Genomic DNA, 22,153 nt, shown 5'->3' on the forward strand with positions numbered 1-22,153 from the left:
TAAAAGCCCATTTGTGTGGGTTAGAGAAAACGTAGTTGGCCCACTTGGTTGATGGCTTAGGGTATTGAAGTTAGTCATTTGTCCCTACCTATATTAGTCTTATCCTCATTTGTCCCTACCCATATTAGTCATAGCTTGGGCAGATAGTGGGACCCAGCAGACTCGGTTGGCGAGTTTTACCATGACGTCAGCGTCTTCTGATCTTTATAGTATCGCTACTGCTACTGATCACGTGTCGGACTCTCTCCGATAAGATTTTTTTCTCCGTCTAACGTGGTCAATTTTGTGCAATAAAAATGAAAAAAAATCGAAATTTTTTAAAAAATACCAAAAAATTACTGAATTTTTTTTTCTATAAATACCAATCAATACTCTTCACTTTTAATACCAAATCCTCATACATTTTTCGATATGAATAGTATTGACCATGGCAAAAGGCAACTGCTTGAATGATATTGACCAAAAATCCTATCCAAATTAATTGTTTAAGTAAAAAAAGTTGTGAAAAAAATAAAAAATGAATAGCATTTGCATAGCAAAGGTCATTGCTGAAACACATTGCTTAATATGGAAAGGGCAGCCACTATTCACATGAATAGTAAGCTGCCTACCTTCCTGGCAAAGGGAAGCTGGAAGTGCTCCTAGGTGGAGGTCGCCATATTTGGAAGAGGAAAAAGACAACCACCTATTTGAAGAGGAAGCTCTTGTGTGACCTTGGTGGGTTTCATTCTTTGTGTGAGAAAGAGGTAAGCTTCTCTTTGTCTATACAAGATGTTGAGAGAGAAAAACTAATGTGTGAGAGCAAGGCTCTTTGTATTTTTCTATAGGTTGACGCCACTTAGTGTTGGTTTGTTGCACATCATCTACACTTATGGTTTTCTTCTTCTGTCCCTTGTGTTTGTAGTAGTTTTACCTCTATGTACTAGCTCTATATTGGTCTCTTCTCTGTGAGAAAGAAAATGACATTTTATCCTGGTTAATTTGTACTTGTATCTATGAGAGAGAGATTTTTGGGTATGTGGGATTTGGGATGTGAGTTGAACTTTGTAATTTCCTGATGTGGTGAGAGTTTTAACTAATCTGTAATCTCCTTATGTTCACTACTACAAAAAGTGAAAAAGACTACCAGAAAAAAACAACGGTTTAACAGAAAACCATCGTTGTGTTTGAAAAGACGACGGTTTTATAAAACCGCCGTGTATGATTAACTTAAACAACTAAAAAATGGAGATTCCAATGGGTGTTTTTAAAAAACAATACACCTAATTAAAAAAGCGACGTCTTATTGAAAAAGGTTTTCCTCAGAGTAAACTCTGAGCCCACACAACGGCAGAAGGTATGAATCCACCGACGTAGAAAGTAAAGATGACGGTGTAAAGAAACAGCCACCGTTTTTACTCCGTAATAAACATGACCAAGTTTTCGTATCCGGCGCCGTATAATTTCAAAAGAATCCATAGCGGTATATTACAAAATACCGCCGTATTAAACGAATGTACAACGATGGTAAAGATAAATTTATCGACTTATTTCTTAAAGCGTACTACGACGGTATCTTTAACACTAACCACGTTGGTTTGTTCAATTAACGCCGTATAATAAAATTTACCACGTCATGAAGTTAAAATTACCGTCGTATTTATTCACTGTATACATCCACACTTATATCTAAACCGTTGTGTTATTAATATTATTTTTTTACTATTTATTTATTGGATTTTGGAATCTTACGATGGTAGACCAACTTAATGACAAGAATTGAGAACAACCACGACAGTTTATATAGAAAACCGCCGACAGAATCAATTTTCTAAGACCGTCGTATTTATTCACTTTATACGTCTCAAATTATATCTAAACCGTCGTCTTAATAGTAACTTTTTTTTACTATTTATTTCTTGTATTTTTGTATCCTACGTCGGTAGATCAACTTAATGACAAGAATTGAGAATAACCACGACGGTTTATATAGAAAATTGCCGACAGAATCAGATTTTTCTGAGATCCCAAGAGTTTTGAAATCTTACCAGATGGAACTTTGTTCCTCATCATAATCGGACCACAGAAAGACAATATTTTAGACGTTGATGATGTATGTGTCTTTGTGTCTTTAAGATACACAAAGGCACATACACATCAACATCCAAAAATTTGCCTCTAAAATTGTGACGACGAGCCTCAGATTTGAAATCAGACAGACAATTTTTTGGAAGTTGATGATGTGTGTGTCTTTGTGTCCTTCAGATACACAAACACACACACACACACACACACACACTCATAAACATCCAAACAATTGCCTTCTAAAATTTGACGACGGCAGCCACAAATTTGCATTCAGAGAGACAATTTTTGGAACGTTGGTGATGTGTGTATGTTTGTGAGTCAGATACACAAATATACACACACACACCAATATCCAAACAATTGCCTCCTAATAGGTGAGACTGAAACTGAAAGAAATCGTGGAAAAAAAATCAATTTATAAAAAAAAATTTCATATCCACATCGGTTATATTAAACCTAACGCCGTTTAACAAAAGGAATCCACGTCCGTTCTTGAAACACGGAAGACGTATTAAACATACGAGGTTAAGACAAACAACGTCGGTTTCATATAAAAAACGACGTGGTAACTTGTAATTTCACCTCTTCAAAAGTAAACTTTTGTCGTGTAGCGCCCAACTAACCACGTCGTTTTCAGAATACAAAAAGTCAACTAATCACTATATAAACTTTTTGGTCACCTGACCTAAACTTTTACGTTCTCTCTAAAATTTTCAGTTTTCTCTCAGTTTTCTCAGTTTCCCTCTCAACTTTTACTTTCTTCCTTGTCTTCGTCTTCAAAATTTGATTCCGAAGAAAACTTTCCTTGCAAGCCAAACGTATTTTCTCACTTCAATTTTTTTTCTTCAGTTTCTCTATCATTTGAAGTTTTTTTTTTTTTTAAAGAACGAGTCCCACTGATGTTTGAAACAAGACTCAGGTTTGAAAAGGCGAAATCTTTCACTGTTCCACTCCGCAGGTCATGTGCGGACGATGGGTTTTTCTCGAATTTGACGTTTTTGTTGACACACCACGACGGTAATTAAATTCGTGCTATTTCAATAGCAAGGCTGTTTATACTAATCGATGTGGTGTATTAATAAATACGACGTTTGAAAGATAAAACCGTCGTCTGATTTGAAACGAACGTGGGAGAGAGAAAAATGAGTGGTTTTTAAGTTACGTCTTATAATACAACGACAGTTTTATTTAATTACCGTCGTGTTAAGTTACGTATTAGCATATCCACGTTTCTATAGATTAGCATGACGGTTCTGTTTTTTGCCGTCGTCTGAATTTTCATTTTATGTCCGTATTTTACCTAACCGTCATTGTTTTCCTTGCATTTTGTATTTCTCTCTAAACATGGTTTCGAAATCTCAAAGTAAGGAGGCTCAAGCGTCAAAAGGTCAAGGCAAGGACATTGCAGTTTCAAAGGCACAAATGGGTGAATCCAAATCTGTTCCAAGCAATCCCGCAAAGAATATGAGATTTACTTCATCTTTCAAGAAAGACCCAAGCTCTGCAACATTTGATAAAGTGACGAAATCGACTTGCGGTATCAACACAATGAGCCGTGTTGTGAGGAAAATCCAGAAGATTAAGCCTGTGGTTGAGTACAATAAAATTGGCAGACCACATGGCAAGGTTGCTATTGAGATGCAAAGTTACATTGGTGTTTTGGCACGCACCTGAGTCCTTCTTGTGGACAAGAAACGGACTCAATTGCCCAAGGACCTGAAGGAGTAGATTTGGGAAGCTGTTCAAATGGCTTATGTTGTTGGGGAAGGGGGCAAGAAGATGGTGTTGTAGTCTGCAGCAAAAAAATGGAAGGATTTTAAGTCTACCTTAACTAGGCAGTTTATTCTTTCATTGGCAAATGAGAAGGAGAAGTTAGAGCCCCTCAGCTTTATAACTTCATAGAGAAATCTCAATGAGATGCCTTTGTAGCTTCAAGGTTATCCCTAGATTTTGAGGCTGTGCATTCTGAGCAGTCTCAGAGAAGGAGAAATGCGAGTACAACCGTAGGTTGTCTCGAAAAAGAAACGTTGGTTTAGAGGATCAATTGGAAGAAACCATGTCCGGTGAAGAAATTGATCGATCTCTGCTATGGAAGAAGGCAAGATAAGATAAATAGGGAAACATCCTTGATCCAAAGGTTGCAGAGAAGGAAAAATTAATCGTAAGTCTCACTGACTCTGTTCTAAACTTGTAAAACAGAGGTTTTATTTTTCATTCAGATGTCGATCTTTTTATTAACCGTCGTTATACATGAAACCCCACGACGATTTTTATTCACTGCCTTATAAAAAATATATAACGTCAGTAGTTTTATAAAACCGATGTCTGTATTAATTTACAATGACGGTTTTGTGTTTCCGTGTTAGGTTTTTTAAATTAAATTTTGAACTTTCTTCATATTCACGCGCACACTCACTCTCTCTCCCTCTCTATTTCTCTACAATTGGTTTGTACGCTATTTCTAGATCAATGAATATTATGTTAAGTGTTTTTATCTCTAATGTCAAATAAACGATGGTTATGTCATTGACTGACGTTTTAATGTATACAAAACGACAGTAGTTTTGGGACGACATATTAAATGATTTTCTGCGTCTGTTTTTTAAATAAACCGTCGTCGTAACCACTTTAGTACGTCGGTTAATATTTTTATTAATTTATTTATTTAATCAGTTTTACTATCTATTCACTCACTAACATTATCTCTCTCACTTTTAGGATGATTTGAAAAAACAAGTCTCCGAGGGCACTCTGACTGTCTCTAGGAGCAATGATGTTTTGACCTTGGCTTTGGGAACCCCTGAGCATGGTGGGAGGGTCAGAGGTGTTGGAGCTGGGGTTTCCCCAACTCAATTCTTCAATTTGCCAAGATAGTAGAGAGTAAAATTTGCAGACAAATTGAAGGAAAATGTTATGGAAGCAGTGAGAGAGGAAACCAAAAAGATGAAAATCAGGGCAAAGAAAAGTGTTATGGAGGTAGTCAAAGCAGAGATGGAAATTTTGTTGAAACAATTTAGTCAACTAATTCCCAACTTTGATCCCAACTTGCTCGGTAAAACTCCAACTACACCAATTACTCCAATTCCGCCAATTCCTCAAGAGCAAAGCCCAAAAAAACCAATGTTTGACAAAGCAACTACTCTAATATGAGAGCCCTTGAATTGGAGGAAGACAATCCCACTAATGACGCTGATGCTAATCTGCTGCGAAAAGATGAAACGATAAAATCTCTTGCATTTGATTTTTTCTGATTTTTAAATTTTAAATAGACGTTGGGTTTAAATTTACCATTCGTCGTCTATTTTAACCTAGACTACCTTTCTATTGTGTAGCGATGTTATAACATTTACACCACGACTGTTATGTATTTACCGTCGTCTATAACGTTTACCCCATCAGTATGTTCTAGAAACCGTCGTTGATATTATATACCGCGTCGGTTTTGTTGATTTGTTGGAGTCGTTTATTTTACTTCATGTACAAACTAACTTTTATTTCTTTATTTATATTTCTTGTTACAAGATCTCTCAAAGCTTGACATGCTAGCTCCTCTGTTAGCCCTATGCCAATATGTCGAGACAAAGTTGAAGCCTGCTAACGGACCATTAGAATTCACTTGCGGAGAAGTGTTTGTATGAGCATGATACCTGGCTCTTGGGTGAAGACATTTTACAGTTTGCTTCCATGGTTGAGATTGGATCCACAGTGATTGCACTATACATGAGGTAATTCTAGAAATCCAATTTTGTTTTTTTTACATTTCCTTTCTTTCAAATTAAAATCTCATTTAATTGAATTTCATATATTTAATTAGGTACCTATTTGACTATTTAAAAATGGCAAATATGGTAAACCTTGTTGGCCTCGTGGACCCTGGACAAGTCAGCTCTCAATCTGGAACGTTATCTCACTGTTCAAAACATCTCTCAGAACGCCTAAAAAACGTAGATGGGGATCAATTTTACTTCATGCCTTATAATCCAGGGTAGTCCCCTTCTATACTTGGTCCCTTGTAATATATATATATATATATATATATTTTGTAGTATATTTAATCTATATGGATCATTTTGTGTAGGGGTTATTGGGTGTTAATAATTGTGAAACCAACTAAGGAGACTATCTATTACATGGATTCATTGCCAAACCACTCTGTTGACGAGGACATGAGAAATATAGTAAATACGTAAGTTTATTAATGAAAATCTAAGATGTTTTATTTCTGCATTTGAATTATATGACAGCTTTTTCAAATACCGACGTTGTAGTGAAAAGACAACGACGGTACATTATAACCAACGTTTGAAATCATTTACAACGTCAATATTTTCTTGAAACCATCATCTTAATTGAAATACCACGTCATTTGTGTTTTTCATTTTAGGACGTTTTAATTTTTTATGTTCAACTTTCAACATTGGTTATACATCATTTTTCTTCGTCACCGACGTTTGAATGATACACAACGACGGTTCTTATTTTCCGACGTTTGAAATAAAATACGACATCATTTTTTTTAAAGAATCGTCGTCTTCACTTATTTACCACGACGATTTATGATTTTGATGCTGATTTTTAGTTTTGTCATTAACACTTCTTATTTTCTTGAAACAGGTCAATCAAATTGCATAACTCTTGCACAGGCAAACAATCATCACGTAAATCACCCATATGGAAAAATCTACAAGGCACTCCTAGACAACCAACAAATGTAGAGTATGGCTATTACATGATGCGTTTCTTGAAAGATATAATTCATGATCCAGGCCTAACATTTGAGAAGAAGGTAAAATTTAATATATAATTTCTTTATGTTAATACCACGACATTTTCTTTCAAAACTGTCGTTTTATTACTTATAACACGTCGGTTTTTGTTCTTTATTTGCAGTTTGACTAGAAAAATGAACTAGTTGTGTATACTCAAGAACACATTGACGAAGTCAGGCTGGAATTGGCAGAATTCATGAACAAGCAATTACAGAACAATATATAAGTGATATAATTTATTTTAAAAATGTTTAGGTTTATTTTAATTTTTTGATAATGTATATAATCATATTTTTGGTAATTAGTTGAACATTCATCAAAAAAATCAAATGAAATATATTTTTGTTTGTAGTTTTTTATTTTTGTATAAAATATTTATGTCGTTGAATGAAATAAAATGAAAAAAATCATAGAAATTTAAATTAATTTCCAAAAACCGACATGTCATTCTAATATACACGTCTCATATATATAAACAACAGCCGTCTTATTATAGCGGGAAAGAAAACATCGACGGCATTTCTCAAAAACGTCATTTAAGGTTAATATACACGTCGGTTAATTTATAAAACTGAAATCTATGAAAATATTTGTAAAGACATACAACGTCCGTTACAAATTAAAATGTGACGTTGTATTTATAAACAACGTCGTCATCAACTGTTCACCCTGTTTTGCGTTTACTCCTGAGATGGAAGGGCAAAGTTCCCCACTGCTTTGAAAACCATTGATTGGTCAACAAGTCAACTTTCTTTGGTGTATAAGCGTGCCACTGCTAGCAATGAAAATTCTAGCAGACTTATTCTAGAGTAGATAACTTGCCCCAAGTTACTGATTTCTAAAAACAAACGATTGTGAATTTGGGTGAGGAATATCTCCCAAGTAAGTCCTTTTCGTGCCTCAGACTGGTGAGGACTTTCATAATTTATCTCAATATAAAAACGGTTGTTACGGCGGAATAGTTGATAGGAATTGAGTGTTTTTAGTGACTGCGCCTTTGCACAACTATAAACATACATATCAATGCTAGAAAGATTGAAAGAGGATTGGAACTCCATTTCCTTGGATAGAAGGCTCGTCCGGTTGGACTGGATATGCCTAAGGTCAACAACGTCATTGCTAAACTTCATTTGTAAATCGATGCAAAGTTCAATTCGTGAGCTTTAATCTACTTCCAAGCTTTGTGAGGCTTTTGAGTGGGCAGAACTGCGGCTTCTTCCGCTGAAAGGCGAAGTGGCTATTCTTGAGGCTCAGTGTGTTAAGGACTACACTGTGAAATTTGTTGAGGTTTTCATATTTGGGAAAAACTCAAGCTCTGCCTGTCTTGGCATTTGCTGAACCAAATTTGTAAGCGAGAGATCTCGTTTTAAATGACATATTTTCTAAGTCTGGACTTTGGGGATTCTGATCTAAAGCTGGCTTCTCTTGGAGTTTGAGTGAGCTTTTTGGTTAATTTCTTGTTGTCTGTTTGATTGATGAATTAAGTGTAAGATTTTTGTTGTTGTTGTTGTTGTTGTCGTTGTTTCACTCCCTCTTATATTTATAAGAAATGCACAGGGGCAGGGTTTCTTTCTTTAAAATAATGGGCGGCAAGTCTTCTCAAAAATCTGCAAAGAGATACAAGAGAGGGAAGGATTCTAATTTAATTCTGTCAGATAGGCTTTTATCAATCAATCTTTGAGATCACTTCCCTGTTTTTTTAAAAGAAACCTAATTCTTTTTCCCAATTTAATTGCCCCTTGTGAGATTTCAACTGTGATGGTTAGTTTGATTTCTTCGGTTTGAACAAATCCTTGCTTTCCTGCTTATCTTCTTTCTGAAAACATAGCCTACGTATCCCTTGAAAAGATGGTGCCTCTTTGGAGTGGAAATAATATCTTTGAATATATAAGAGGGATTTTGATCTTCGGATGGCAGAGTTTCAGAGATATTTCTTCCTAGTTTGCCAGCCACGCTCTTTTCTTTTTAAATTCCCAATCAACTCTGTGATAGTTGAAATTGTTGACTTTTTCCATTTCTGGTGGTCACGTGGGTTCTTGAAAAATAGGCTTTAATTAAATCTGTGACATTTTAATTTGGTCTGCGCTAGTGATGGGCTCCTCTCTTTTTCAACAAGACTTGGGCCTCTTTTTTTTCTTAATTTATGCTGGGCCTTTCCAAACTAAAGGCTGGGTTTTTGAAACCCAAGTTTTCTTGCCACTTTGATCAGTCTTGGTTTGGCCTTTTTGGTTTTTCTGGGTTCCTTGATGTTTGGGCTGGGGCTTTTAATGCTTTGGGCTGAATGTGTATTTATGGCCCAATTTCAAAGAAGTGTTGGTGGTTGCCAAAAACTGAGATGGGCTTTTACTTCCTCATACTAGGTGTGCCAATTTAGGCCCAAACATCAACATAATAATCGACGGTGTAAATTATACCCATGTCGGTTATTCAGAAAATGTTGACGTTGTAACATCGTAACCACATCGGTGATTACATTGCAACATCTAATGTTTTCTAGGACGACATCATGTGTTATTTACTGTCATTGTAAACTAATGCAACGTCGGTTATGTACATTTGTCATTTAATTTTTGTATGACTTTTATATTTTATTCCTAATATTCATAATAATTTCAAAACAAATTCCATAAAATAAACTGACAACTACTATGCACTCATTGAAAGATTCTATCTCCCCTAAATCTTTAAAAAAATTAATGTTAAACATATTTTTATTTGTATTTAATTACTAATATTCAAAATATATTCAAAAAAAATTCTGAAAAATAAACCGACAAATTCTATGCACTCATTGAGACAATATCTACCCCTTACATGCCTGAAAATTTTAATTTTAGATTTCAAAATTACAAGTGATAACAAAATTCAAAAAGATTTAGAGACAAAGCACAATAGTCATTATACTTTCCATAACATAACCCTAAGGTTTATGTGATCCATTGGTGGTCATAAAATTGAAAATTCTTTAATATAGATTTTAGCCTACTAATATAGAAGGCATTGTTGTAAGGAGTCCATAGCAATTTTCGGTTCATTTTTCTCATACTTGTGTATTTTTGTTTTTATAATTATTGTAAAATTTAGGTTTTAGGTTTTATTGAAACGACGCCGGTTTGCTCTTGCTCTTTTTGGTCAATACGCGCATTCGAATCCCAGGAAACACACAACAAAGCTATTTATGTAATATTTTAGAAGTCGGTTTTTGTATGAGCGACGTCAAAACATTTTACAATGGCATAAATGTAACATAACCGTTGTTGTAAATCTGAAATGAAATGACTACTGGGTTGTATTTACCGTCGTCTTTAATAAACGCAGTCCTTTGAAATTTTTGACTAGGATCTAAAATTTTCAGAATTTCCCTTTAACCCTAAAGTATTTCATTCTCTCTCTTCAACGTAAATTTATCTTAAAGTTTTCGCTCTCTCTCAAAGCATTGGGTATATTCTCTGAGCTCTCTCAAGCATTTGATATTTTCTCTCAACTCTCTCTCAATATCCATGTAAGTATATTCTCTCAGCTCTCTCTCAAAATTCTCTTATTAGTTTGTATATATTCTCTTAGCACTCTCTCAATATTCTCTTAGATCTCTCAAAATATTCTGTTAGTTTGTATATTCTCTCAGCTTTGGTTTCTTAATATGGTTTGTTTTATGTTTTGGGAGCTATGGGTTCTTGATTGGGAGTTAAATATGGGTTCTTTTATGTTTTGATGTTTGCATTCTGTTAAGGGTTCTTTGAAATGGAATGGGGATGGAAGAATTAGGCTTTGATTTTTTGTAAACCACGATGACAGTTGGTTTCCACCAAACCAACCGTCGTCTAAATTTTTATTATACGTCGGATTTTTATTTAATACCGCCGTCGTTGTAAGGCGACCATAACCCAGACCTGTTCTTCAAAAAGAAAACAAATATCTTGTTGTTTGCTTAAAGACGACGGTAAATAAACATGCCGTCGTCTTAATCTATGTTACGAGACGATTATTTTGTAAAAACCGTCATCTGATTATTGTGGATATTTTTTTTCCCCACTTTGTTCTCTTCTCTGTCAATATAGTAGTGTTTCATTGCTGGTCTTTTCACTTTATTATATGTATGATTTTATAGTGTGTGAGATGGATAAGCCATGGATGCATGCGGATAGAAGATCGAAGGCATATGAGTTAGGTGTGGAAGGATTTTTGAATTTTGCTGTAGAAAATCTTGTAAATACAACTCATATTCGTTGTCCATGTGTTAAATGTGGGAATATTCAACTGTTTGGAGTTGGAATTATAAGGGACCACTTATACTTTAATGGAATTGACCAAAGCTATAAGATTTGGACATGGCACGGAGAACCAGGAATGGACTACTAATGCTAGTAGAAATGTGGAAGAAGATGAGCAAAGTAGGTTCAGTTTTGTTTATGAAGAAGTAGGGATGGATGATAATGATTTAGGGGATATTGGATTTGATCCTTATGAGTTTGTCAATGTGAACGGGGATGGAGATTAACCCTTGTACCCTGGTAGAAGTAAGTACACAATGTTGTCGGCTTTGGTGAAGTTATATAATTTGAAAGCAAAACATGGGATGAGTGATGTTTGTTTTACAGAATTATTGATACTTCAAGGAGATATGCTTCCATAAGGAAATACACTACCTTCCTCTATGTACGAGGCAAAAAGACATTGTCTACTTTAGGGATGAGTTATGAGAAAATCCACGCATGTCCCAATGACTGCATCTTGTATAGGAAGGATTATGAAGATTCAACTAATTGTCCTACTTGTAGTGTCTCAAGGTGGAAGGAAGGCAAAGATTCAATTTTGAAAGAGGGTGTGCCAGTGAAGGTGATGTGGTATTTTCCTCCAATTCCAAGGTTTAAAAGGATGTTTCAATCACATAAGACAACTAAGAGTTTGACTTGGCATGTTGCTAGAAAATCAGTTAATGGTCAAATGTCTCATCCTGCGGATTCCCCGTCTTGGAAACTTATTGATGATAAATGGCCCGAGTTTGGTAAAGAGCCGAGAAACTTGAGATTGGCTCTCTCATCTGATGTATTCAATCCTCACAGTTCTTTAAGTAGCAGATACAGCTGTTGGCTAGTTATCTTAGTTACATATAATCTCTCACCATGGCTATGCATGAAACGGAAGTTCATAATGTTGACCTTATTGATTTCCGGTCCTAAACAGCCTGAAAATGATATAGACGTCTACTTAGAGCCTTTGATTGATGATTTAAAATCTATGTGGGATGGGATTAGAGGAGTGTATGATGCACATATAGGAGAATACTTTACACTCAGAGGTGTACTACTGTGGACAGTTAATGATTTTTCTGCCTATGGGAACTTATCTGGTTGTGTTGTTAAAGGATATAAAGCTTGTCCCATATGCGGCGATGATACACCTAGTCACAGGTTGAAAAATGGCCACAAAATTTGTTACATTGGGCATAGAAAATGGTTACCAATCAATCATCCATATCGGAGGCAGCGTGCAGCTTTTCATGGGAAACCTGAATATCCGCCTCCCGAGTATTGCACATTGTTGAAGATATTAATTACATATGGGACTCGAAAAATGGGGGAAGTGTTGGTCAGAATGACGGTGACAAAGTTTGTTGGAAGAAGAAATCAAAATTCTTTGATCTCGAGTATTAGAAATACCTTCATGTGAGGCATGCCCTAGATGTTATGCATATTGAGAAGAATGTTTGCGATAGTATCATTGGTACATTGCTGGAGATCCCTGGAAAAAATAAGGATGGGATTGCTGCGGTTAGATTTATTGAACATGGGGGTCAAAACTGATTTGCAACCTAAGTATGGAGAAAGACGTACTTGCTTGCCTCCAGGGCCTTGGAATTTGTCAAGAGCAAAGAAGAGAGCGGTTTGCAATACTTTCTATGGTATGAACGTCCCTGAAGGTTATTGTTCAAATATAAAAAATCTTGTTTCTTTAAAAGATTCAAGACTTCTTGGACTTAAATCTCATGATTATCATACCTTGATGCAACAATTGCTCCCTATGGTAATTCGTTCTGTTTTGGAAAAGCCTCCAAGTATGCAATAACTCGATTGTGCTTCTTCTTCAATACTATATGTGCAAAGACAGTAGATGTTTCCAAGCTAGATAAGTTGGAAGAAGATGTAGTAGTTACTTTGTGTTTGCTTGAGAGGTACTTTCCCCCTTCATTCTTTGATATCATGGTTCATCTAGTATACATCTTGTCTGAGAAGTTCGGCTATGTGGCCCAGTATATTTTAGATGGATGTATTCATTTGAAAGGTATATAAAAGTGCTAAAAGGGTATGTTCAGAACCGTACTCGTTCGGAAGGTTGCATTGCTGAGTGCTATATAGCTAAAAAGCTATAGAGTTTTGCACAGTATTTATCGATGTTGTACTGAGTTGGAGTGATTTCAAGCCAGAAGATGGGAGTTTCGAAGCCATTATCAGGTTGCACAGTTGATCGGGACTTGTTAAACCAGGCATATCTATATGTCTTGGAGAATACGGAGGAAGTCCTACCTTATATTGAGTATGTATGACTTTTATTTTTCATATGGAGCCATTTTAAATATTATTATTCCTTATGTTCATCTTATATACAAGGAACCATAATGCTTGATTTTTTCATGTCAATGTAGGGAACATATGATCCACATCAAGACCACTTATCCAAAATTTAGAAAGAGAACAAAGTGGCTGCAAGATAAGCACAATAGCACTTTCATTCAATGGCTCCACTTTAAGGTATATCTATGTTATTGAATGACATGCATATTCAACTTTTAATTTTTTTCCATTCTATATGTTAGATTGAATTAAGATATATATGATTAATTTGCAAGTTCAAAGTGAACTTAATGGGGAAGAGCATAATGGCGTATCAGAAAATTTGAGGTGGTTAGCAGCTGGTCCAAGCATGGCAGTGCCATCATATAAGAGCTATCTTATTAATGATGTTAAATTTAAGACCAAGGCATAAGATGATGTGCGAACTATCCAAAATAGTGGAGTTTATTTACTTGCACATACTATGCAAGTTGCTAGTGCCAAGGATAAAAACCCTATTGTCTCCAATATGGGTTTTTATGGTGTTATTCAAGAAATTTGGGACTTTGACTACCAAAAGTTTAGAATCCCAGTCTTGAGGTGTGATTGGATAGATAACACTTCGGGCCTTGTAGTCGACATAGGAATGACCAATTTGTTATGGCTTCTCAAGTCAAACAAGTATTTTATGTTGATGACCCAATGCATCGTGTGACAGGACCCGCTCTGAATTTCCCGAAACCCGAGGCGAACCTGGGAGACCCGGCATCACACCCACGCGGGTTCACTCCTTAAATCTATGTCCTCGTTTACCAGAGAGGATTAAAGGCACGAGACTTCCTGCTGAAATTTCGGCAATATCTCCCCTGTAAATTGAACATTTTCCCAAAATTTCCACCTGCATAAAACATATTTTATAACCCAACCGGCAGCACGCACAATATAATCTCATGCAATTTACACATATGGCCTCCGGCCTTCAAATTGTGATCCTAGCAGAACTGCCCACAATGTTTTTAAACTAACTTAATGCATCAAACATGCATATAACAGATTCAAAATCTAATTATGCACACCTTCACTCACTTAGTCCCCAGGACAAGCCTCAATTCAACCAAGTTTCGGGACCAAGAACGAGGTTCGAACCAATCTCACTAAGACCACCTAAGTGGAGTCTAATCTGTGGCTACACCTAGTAACTTCAGGCTGCCTACGTACCCTACTAAGGGATCAAGCCACACGTAGCTCTTTAGTATCAATCCTGGCTCCTAATATAAAATAAACCATTACAGCCATACAAATTCATATATTTTAGGATTTATTCATCACAACTCACCAAACACAATCACAATATCACCCCTCATATGTCGAGATGCACCCGGCCATGTATGGGGTCTGTCAACACGCCGCTAATCCAAAGGCGCGTCGACCTCAATTTTGGGCCTGGCTACATTCTCACCAGCCATCATCTTGTTCACTTTGGAGTCTGCAGCTACATTCTCACCAGCCCACGGGTTTAAAGGCCTCAACATAATCACAATATAAAGTACGTGAAGTAGTGCGTATAGCACTGTAAACTAACATTCTATACTCTTTAATACCTTCGTATACATACATAATTACATTCATCACATAAAATCCTTTATTTCGTAAAACTCAACCCTGGTATAGCATCTGATAATTCTGCAATTTAAATCATATAATAATATCCTAAATTCGCATATAAACCATTTAACTCAACAACGCTCAAGACCTGTCACTAAGGTCATTCTAACCCTCCTGGGATGGTAGAACTACAACGAAAGTCTCGCGGTCAACCCAGGGTCAAACTACCCAAACTTGGTCAAACAGGCCCGCGGGGCCCACGCCCTCAAATTGTGATCGGAAAGTTCCTATAGGTTCTACAAGGTTTGGGACACACGTCCTGTAAGTTTGGTCCAGATCAGATGGTCGGATCGCTCACGATCGCACGATCGGACGGTCACTAAAACCTAACCTAGGGTTGGCATTTCGATATCCGGGACTCCATCTTACGATCCATCGAATCCTATACGATCCTGGTAATACCTAGATCAACATATTATAACTTCAGGACCATCCAATGGTCCAAACCTAGCGAACCAGGAAAATACGCGATATGCGATATCCGTTCGGAACTCTAACGGTATCCAAAATGAGATCCGAGCACACCTACTCGCTCATGACATCAAGAGGATCGTAGTGGGACAAAAATGCCCCTCAACTACAATGCCCACGCGCCGCCACACGAGCCCGGCAGCGTGGGTGTCCAAAGCGATATCGCATCACCGGAAAACTTCCAAACCGAGAGCCAAGACGCCTACTCTACGTAATACACCTAATTTGGAGCCACTTTTGTTCTTGGGCATACCCAAAAGCCTGCCGAAAGTGGCGGAATCGAAGGCAGCGGCCAAACTTCTCTCTTAATTGATCTCAAAATACAATCTCGAATCTAACCCAACAAGCAGCAAGAACAACGGAGAGGTTCAAGATCCATACGGATCGTCCGGAAATGGTGGCGGATGACAGCGAGCGGGCGGCGAGTTTCGCAAAACCGCGCGATTCCAGAGCTTTCTGTGGTCCGGATTGGCGGTTGCTACCGTCGAGATGGTTGGGAAAGGTTCTTTGGGGTGTCGACGGCGGTTCGAACCCGACCTGTCGGTGGCGGTGGTGCAGTGGCGGCGGCGGTGGTGGCGAGCCGTCGGTGAACAGCGATCTTGGGGGAAAGTATCGCGAAGGAGAAGGCAGGAGAGAGAGAGAGAGCGGGGCGATTAGTCTTTTTATCAAAAATCCATTTTCCAAATATTTACGATCGTGCCGTTGAGCTTCATTCGATCGTAACTCTCTCGTTACAACTCCGATTCGAGCCCACTCGTGTCTACGGACTCATCTCGCCTTGCCCAAATTCCTTCCTAATTAGAAATGACCGAATTACCCCTATCCCAAGGGTAAATTCTTAATTTCACTCAAATTAATTAAAACATGGGATAAATTTGGAGTCGGGGTGTTACATCGTGGTTGATTATTAGTGTTATCAATGCCTAATAGAGAATATAATGATGTTATTGGTAATGATGTCCTAGGTGATACTAAAAAGGCAAAAGACCATAAAACAAAAAAACAAACATCTGAAAAAAGAAATCAAGACAATTTGCTTAAAATAAATTTGTCGTCTAAGCGCGAAATAAAGGCGTTCGAGTTCCATTAGCGTGTGACGAGATGTTTTGCACCGGCTAGTCTAAAACAAGCGGCGTCTCCGAGCATACATATGTCAAGGCAGTTTAAACAAGCAACTTTTAAAAGGACAACCACGACGTTATGTAATCAAAACTGACGTGGTAAGCAATTACAACGTCAAGCTGCTGGATCTCTAAACGTAGTGACATAATTAACCACGTCCTTTATTTCAATGCAACGAACGTTGAATATATAATCCACGTCAGTTGTGTTCCTATCCACGCCTTCAATACTATTTATAACGTCATCCTTTGACAAAAACCGACGTGGGGGAGAGTTTTGTACGTCGATATTGAGTAATATTATGTCATTTTAAATCTTTTAGACGTCGGTTATTGAGAAAAAGTGGCGTCTAACTCTATCAAAGGGCCTTCTTTGTACAATTTAAACAACGAGTCATGCAAGAAACAAACGTGGAAAAAAGTTAACATGTCGGTTTTTATTATAGTTCGTGACGTGGATAACTACATAAGCGTCGGTGTTGCCAGGTGAAGGACGTGGTTATGTCTTATTACGGCAGTTATTGAGAGATAAATGACATGAAATATTCTTTACACGTCTGTTGGTTTGTGTGAACGTCGTCGTTTATGTTTTAGACATCGGTTTCTTTGTTTGTTTAACGTAGTATAAATTATCCAGGACGGTTTCTAGCTTATCCAAGTGTTTTTCCCTTCATTTAGGGACGTGGATAATTATCCATACGTTGGTTCTTCTTTTGATCTTGACATATAACACTCTTTAGACGTCTCGGTTTGCATAAAACCGTCGTCGAATGTTGTCGAAGATTTCATTTTAGGCTAATTATATAGTAATTAAAAGTCAGTTAGTAATAAATTGGGACGTTGAATGCCTTAACGACGTCGGGTATCAACCGTCGTTGTTTTTTGTACAAAAGATGGCAATCGATTTCTAGGTTGGAAAACTTTCTGAGCACGACGGTGGTTTCCCGTCGTCTATTTTGATTTTTGTAGTTGTGGTTATTCTTGGAATTTCCTCTGTATGTTAATTTGGACGTAGACTCGTAAGCCGTTTAACCACTATAAACTTATGTGTGTTGTTTAGTTTACCTGCATCTGTCATATTTTGTATTGTTGTGTGGATTCATATTTGATGCTCATGGTTTCGATGCTTTTGAATATCTATGAGACTTTGAATATGTCGGCGAAATATGGAATAGAAAAAGTTCAACGGGAGGAATACTTGAACATTTTGTATATGACTGAATCCTTCACCAATCGGCACTCTTTATTTGTCACAAGGTACACCTATCCAATTTTTGATAAATTTGTTCTACATTTGAGACATTTTGATGTGGGAAACACAATTGTTGTTGCATAAGTTTGTTATCTATCAGATCTAGAACTTGGAATGAGTTTTGGTAAGGGTTTATCCAGTGAGGGCCAATCTGATAGGTTATGTGAAGTTTGGATAGTGAGAAACCACAATATTTTGAAGACACCACAAGAAATTGGAGAACATTTGTTTGGAACTGTCTTTGAGAAGGCATGGTGTATATTTTCTAACACTAGTAATTGGTCTACGAACTTTCTGGCTACATCTGTCTAGACTTTAGTGTTTTGGGGCAAATGGAGCTTCATGTTCAAGCATTTGGTGAGTGCACTTACATTCAGCTATGTTAAAGTGTGTTTGATTTTGTTGTTATTTTGGAGAAGCTGAGGTTCTTCGTATGAATCACATCTCTTCTGATCAAGGCATTATCTGATTTGCAAGTTCGAGAGTTTGTTGTGCTTGTTATGTACCTATCACAGGAAGGTATTGAAGAAAAGTTCTAGTCTTTTGGCTTTGGTACAATTTAACCCAAGAAGAAGATTGTTAGAATTTGTTGAGTTAATTTAAAAGCCCATTTATGTGGGTTAGAGAAAGACCACTTGGCTCACTTAGTTGGTGGTTTAGGGTTTTGAAGTTAGGCATTTGTCTCCACCTATATAAGTCATCTTATTTTCATTTGTAGTGTTTGCCTCAATATTTGAGAGAGAAACCTCTCTCTTTTATTTGGGTGGAGATCACTGTATTTGGAAGAGAACAAAGGCAACCACTTTTGAAGAGAAAGGTATTGTCTTAGCTTGGTGGGTTTCATCCTTTATGGGAGAGTGAGGTGTGCTACTCTTTGTCTACAAGAAATGTTGAGAGCGAACAAAAAATGTGTGAGAGATCAAGGCTTTGTATTTATGTGTACGTTGATGCAACTTAGTTGGTTTGTTTCACATCAGTTGTGGTTTTGGCTTGGTTCTCCTCTTTGGTCCCTTGTATTTGTTGTAGTTTTACCTCTATGCAATAGCTCTCTTTGAGTCTTTTCTTTGTGAGCAGAATATGAGATTTGTTCTTGTGAGAGTGAGAGATTTGGGTGTGTGTGGATTTAGGTTGTGAATTGAACTCTGTAATTTACTAGTGTGGTGAGAGTGTTAACTCATTTGTAATCTCCTTATGTTATTAGTCCAATTTTCTCTCCATCTTCAAACTAGACATAGATTGTAAGCCGAACCAGTAAAAATTCTTTGTGTTCTTTGGATTTTTGTATTTTCCATATCTTGTCATTGTTATTGATAGGTTTTATATTTCGCCAACTTGTGAATCTGCTTCCGCCGCGCACAACATGGAAGACATTAATAGCCTTAAACTTATGGTGGTTGTCTACGTTCTATGTATTTTGAAGGTGTTGCTGCAGGGTTAAACGCTCCGTTTTATGCTCTATTATGTTCGAAATGTTTCCGGTTACTATGTATGTTGGACTGAGGGTATGAGAACTAAATTGAATCATTGACTGTTTTACTTTTCTCCTATTTTATTTTATTTTGTTTCCTTCTCTTTTTTGTTTCATTTGTTTTTTTTTTTAGTTAAAGAAAAAAAAATGCAAATTTGATCAAAGGCTTATTTAGAGAAGTGCAACCGAAATTATAGCTTAATCGCACTTTGCTTCACAAAAATCACAATGAATCACCTTGCCTCCTTAAGGTCTGCTACTCCATGTTGCCTGTTACAATTGATTCCATCCAAAAGTCTGCTAATTTTGATGACATAGTAGAGGTGTTTTAGTAATTTTGTGCACGTGGCCATTTGAATCCAATTTGAGCTAGTGATGTGGCAAAAGGGGAGCCAATCTCTAGCTCAAACTTGTTGACCTGCGTAATTTAGCCCCAATTGCATCAAATTTCCACCATTGTTGTGGCATGAAAGAGTGTCTAAACTTAGAGCGCTTTAGAGAGATATGTTACTTCTTCTCTATAATACTTCTCTCTTCTCCCACTACCTCTTCTAAGCATTTGATGGCTAATTAGTCATCCTATGTAGTAGCACCTCTACCACCTTTGGTGCGGCCTCTTCTTTTCCTCTTTTTCTCTATTTATTTTGGTTTGCCTTGCTCTTCAGATGTTGGCCTAGATCTCCCTCACTCTTCTCTCTGCATCCTCTCTCCCACTACTCTTTTGCCATGACACCTCTCAACCCCCCTTTTCCTCTCATCCACTTGCCCCAACATCAATTCATTTCCCTCTTCCTCCCATGAAATCTCAAACCCTAAAATCATTTTCTTTCCATATGAATTGTTTGGTCGTCTACTGGCTTGTTACAACTACTTCTCCTTTACAATCCATCCTCATATATGTGATTTTGGGATGGAGGTTTAGGCTCTGTAATTTAATGGTCAATTTTGAACAATACTCAACTTAATTGAGTTTGATGCATGTTGGTGGGTTGATCCCCCAAACCCATGCTCTACATATCCCCGTTGTTGGTTCCTCTGGACCTTCTTCTTCTAGTAGCTGCATCTTGTTGCTATTTGTAGGGTCTGATTCTAGGGTTCTTGTACTTTGGTGGTTTTTTGTTGTTTTGTGCCTAAATTATTTGTGCTTTGGATTGAACTTCTATTTTGTTTTGTTCGAGCCCTTGCTTTTACTTTTCTGACTTTTCTATTATTTGTACTTTGGTATTGACATATTCATTCCTTTTGACTAAGTTCTAAAATATCGATGATATCGGAAATATTAGTAATCCAAAAACACGGAAATTTCAATGGAAATAATGGGATATTATCGATATCACATAAAAAAAAATGGGAAGGAAATGCATTGCATGACGGATTTAACTGATTTAAATTGATTTTATAGCAAGTTGATAAACACTGTGAGGGCAGAAAATATCTAGTAATTAATGAAAGAAGAGTAAACAAACCATTATCATTTATATATAATGATTTACTGGAATATTTTAAACTTTATACATTGCATGGTAAGATACATGAGTGACTTAGTACTACATAGAGTTCCTATGAGGTTGTTTGCCACCCACGTTTTAAATTTATAAAACTCGCAAGCGCACGAATCGATTGTAGAATAAGCGTGTGTAAGTGCGCGGTCGCACCCATAGGGAGTGCGTGAAAAGATGGAAAACTAATCCAACCCAAGTTAATTCAAATGCCAACATAGTTAATTCAAAGTTGATTTGTTTGTTGGAAAGGAAACTGTTCACCCATTTTAGATTTGTTCTCGTGATGGTACTGTAAAGTTCCCCATTGGCTTGACAACCATTAGTGATCAACAAGTCAACTTTCTTTTGTGTATGAGTGTGCCAATTCTAACAATAAAAACCCTAGCAGACTTCTTAGAAATGGATAACTTGCACCCCAAGTTATTGCCTTCTAAACAAGTGATTGTGAATTTGGGTGAGGAATAACTCCCAAGTAAGTTCTTTTCTTACCTCAGACTGGTGAGGACTTCACAATTTTTCACAGTACAAAACTGGTAATCTGGCCAGAATGAATGATAAGAAAGTGAACTATTTTTCAGGCAGAACTGCCTTTTACAAAGCTCAAAAGGAAAGATCAACTCTAAAAAGACAAAAGAACATTGGACTTCAATTTACTGCTGGATAGTTGCTTTTGATCCGGCCTAGTCTGGGCATGTCTGTGTTGGATTGGACCATCAACAACTTCAAGCGTTAAGTTTCAGTTGTAAATTGATACCAACGTTCGAGATTGGCGAGCTTTAATCTATTTCAAGCCTGGAAGGCTTTTTGAAAAGCGCAGTGGAGCCTCCTCGATGCGAAAGGGGTGGTGGATTTGCTGATTACTAAGTTAGAAGCTGCCGTAGTACATGTTCTGCTTGATCAGGCTTTCTATAAATTTGTTGAGGTTTCATATTTGTAAAAACCCAGACTCTGCTTGATTTGGCTTATGCTGAACTAAATTTGTAATGAGAGAAATCTCACTTTGTATGACTATTTCTCTTAACTGAATTGAAATCAGAGATTCTAAATTATAGCTGACTTGTTTCTTGTAGCTCAAAGAGCTTTGGTTGCTTCAGTGTTTTGAAGGTTTTTGAGATCAAGTGATCATTTTGAGTTTTTGTTTTTGATTGATTTTTGGTTGTCCTTGATTTGTTCACCTCCTCTCATATTTATAGAAAATACTGGAGTGGGGCTTCTAATCTTTTAATAATGGGCGGCAGATTTTCCAAAAGAAAGATCTTTTATTTTAAATGTCTAGAAAAAGGGGAA

General features: G+C 36.9%; 1 pseudogene; it reads left to right on the forward strand.

Annotated features, from left to right (window-relative positions):
* Window positions 1–11,412: 11,412 nt before the first annotated feature.
* Window positions 11,413–12,506, forward strand: LOC148915782 (uncharacterized; annotated as a pseudogene).
* The last annotated feature ends 9,647 nt before the right edge of the window (window positions 12,507–22,153 follow it).

Source organism: Prunus mume, linkage group LG6, assembly GCF_029339155.1.
Source record: "Prunus mume cultivar Tortuosa linkage group LG6, ASM2933915v1, whole genome shotgun sequence".
Lineage (NCBI taxonomy): Eukaryota > Viridiplantae > Streptophyta > Magnoliopsida > Rosales > Rosaceae > Prunus > Prunus mume.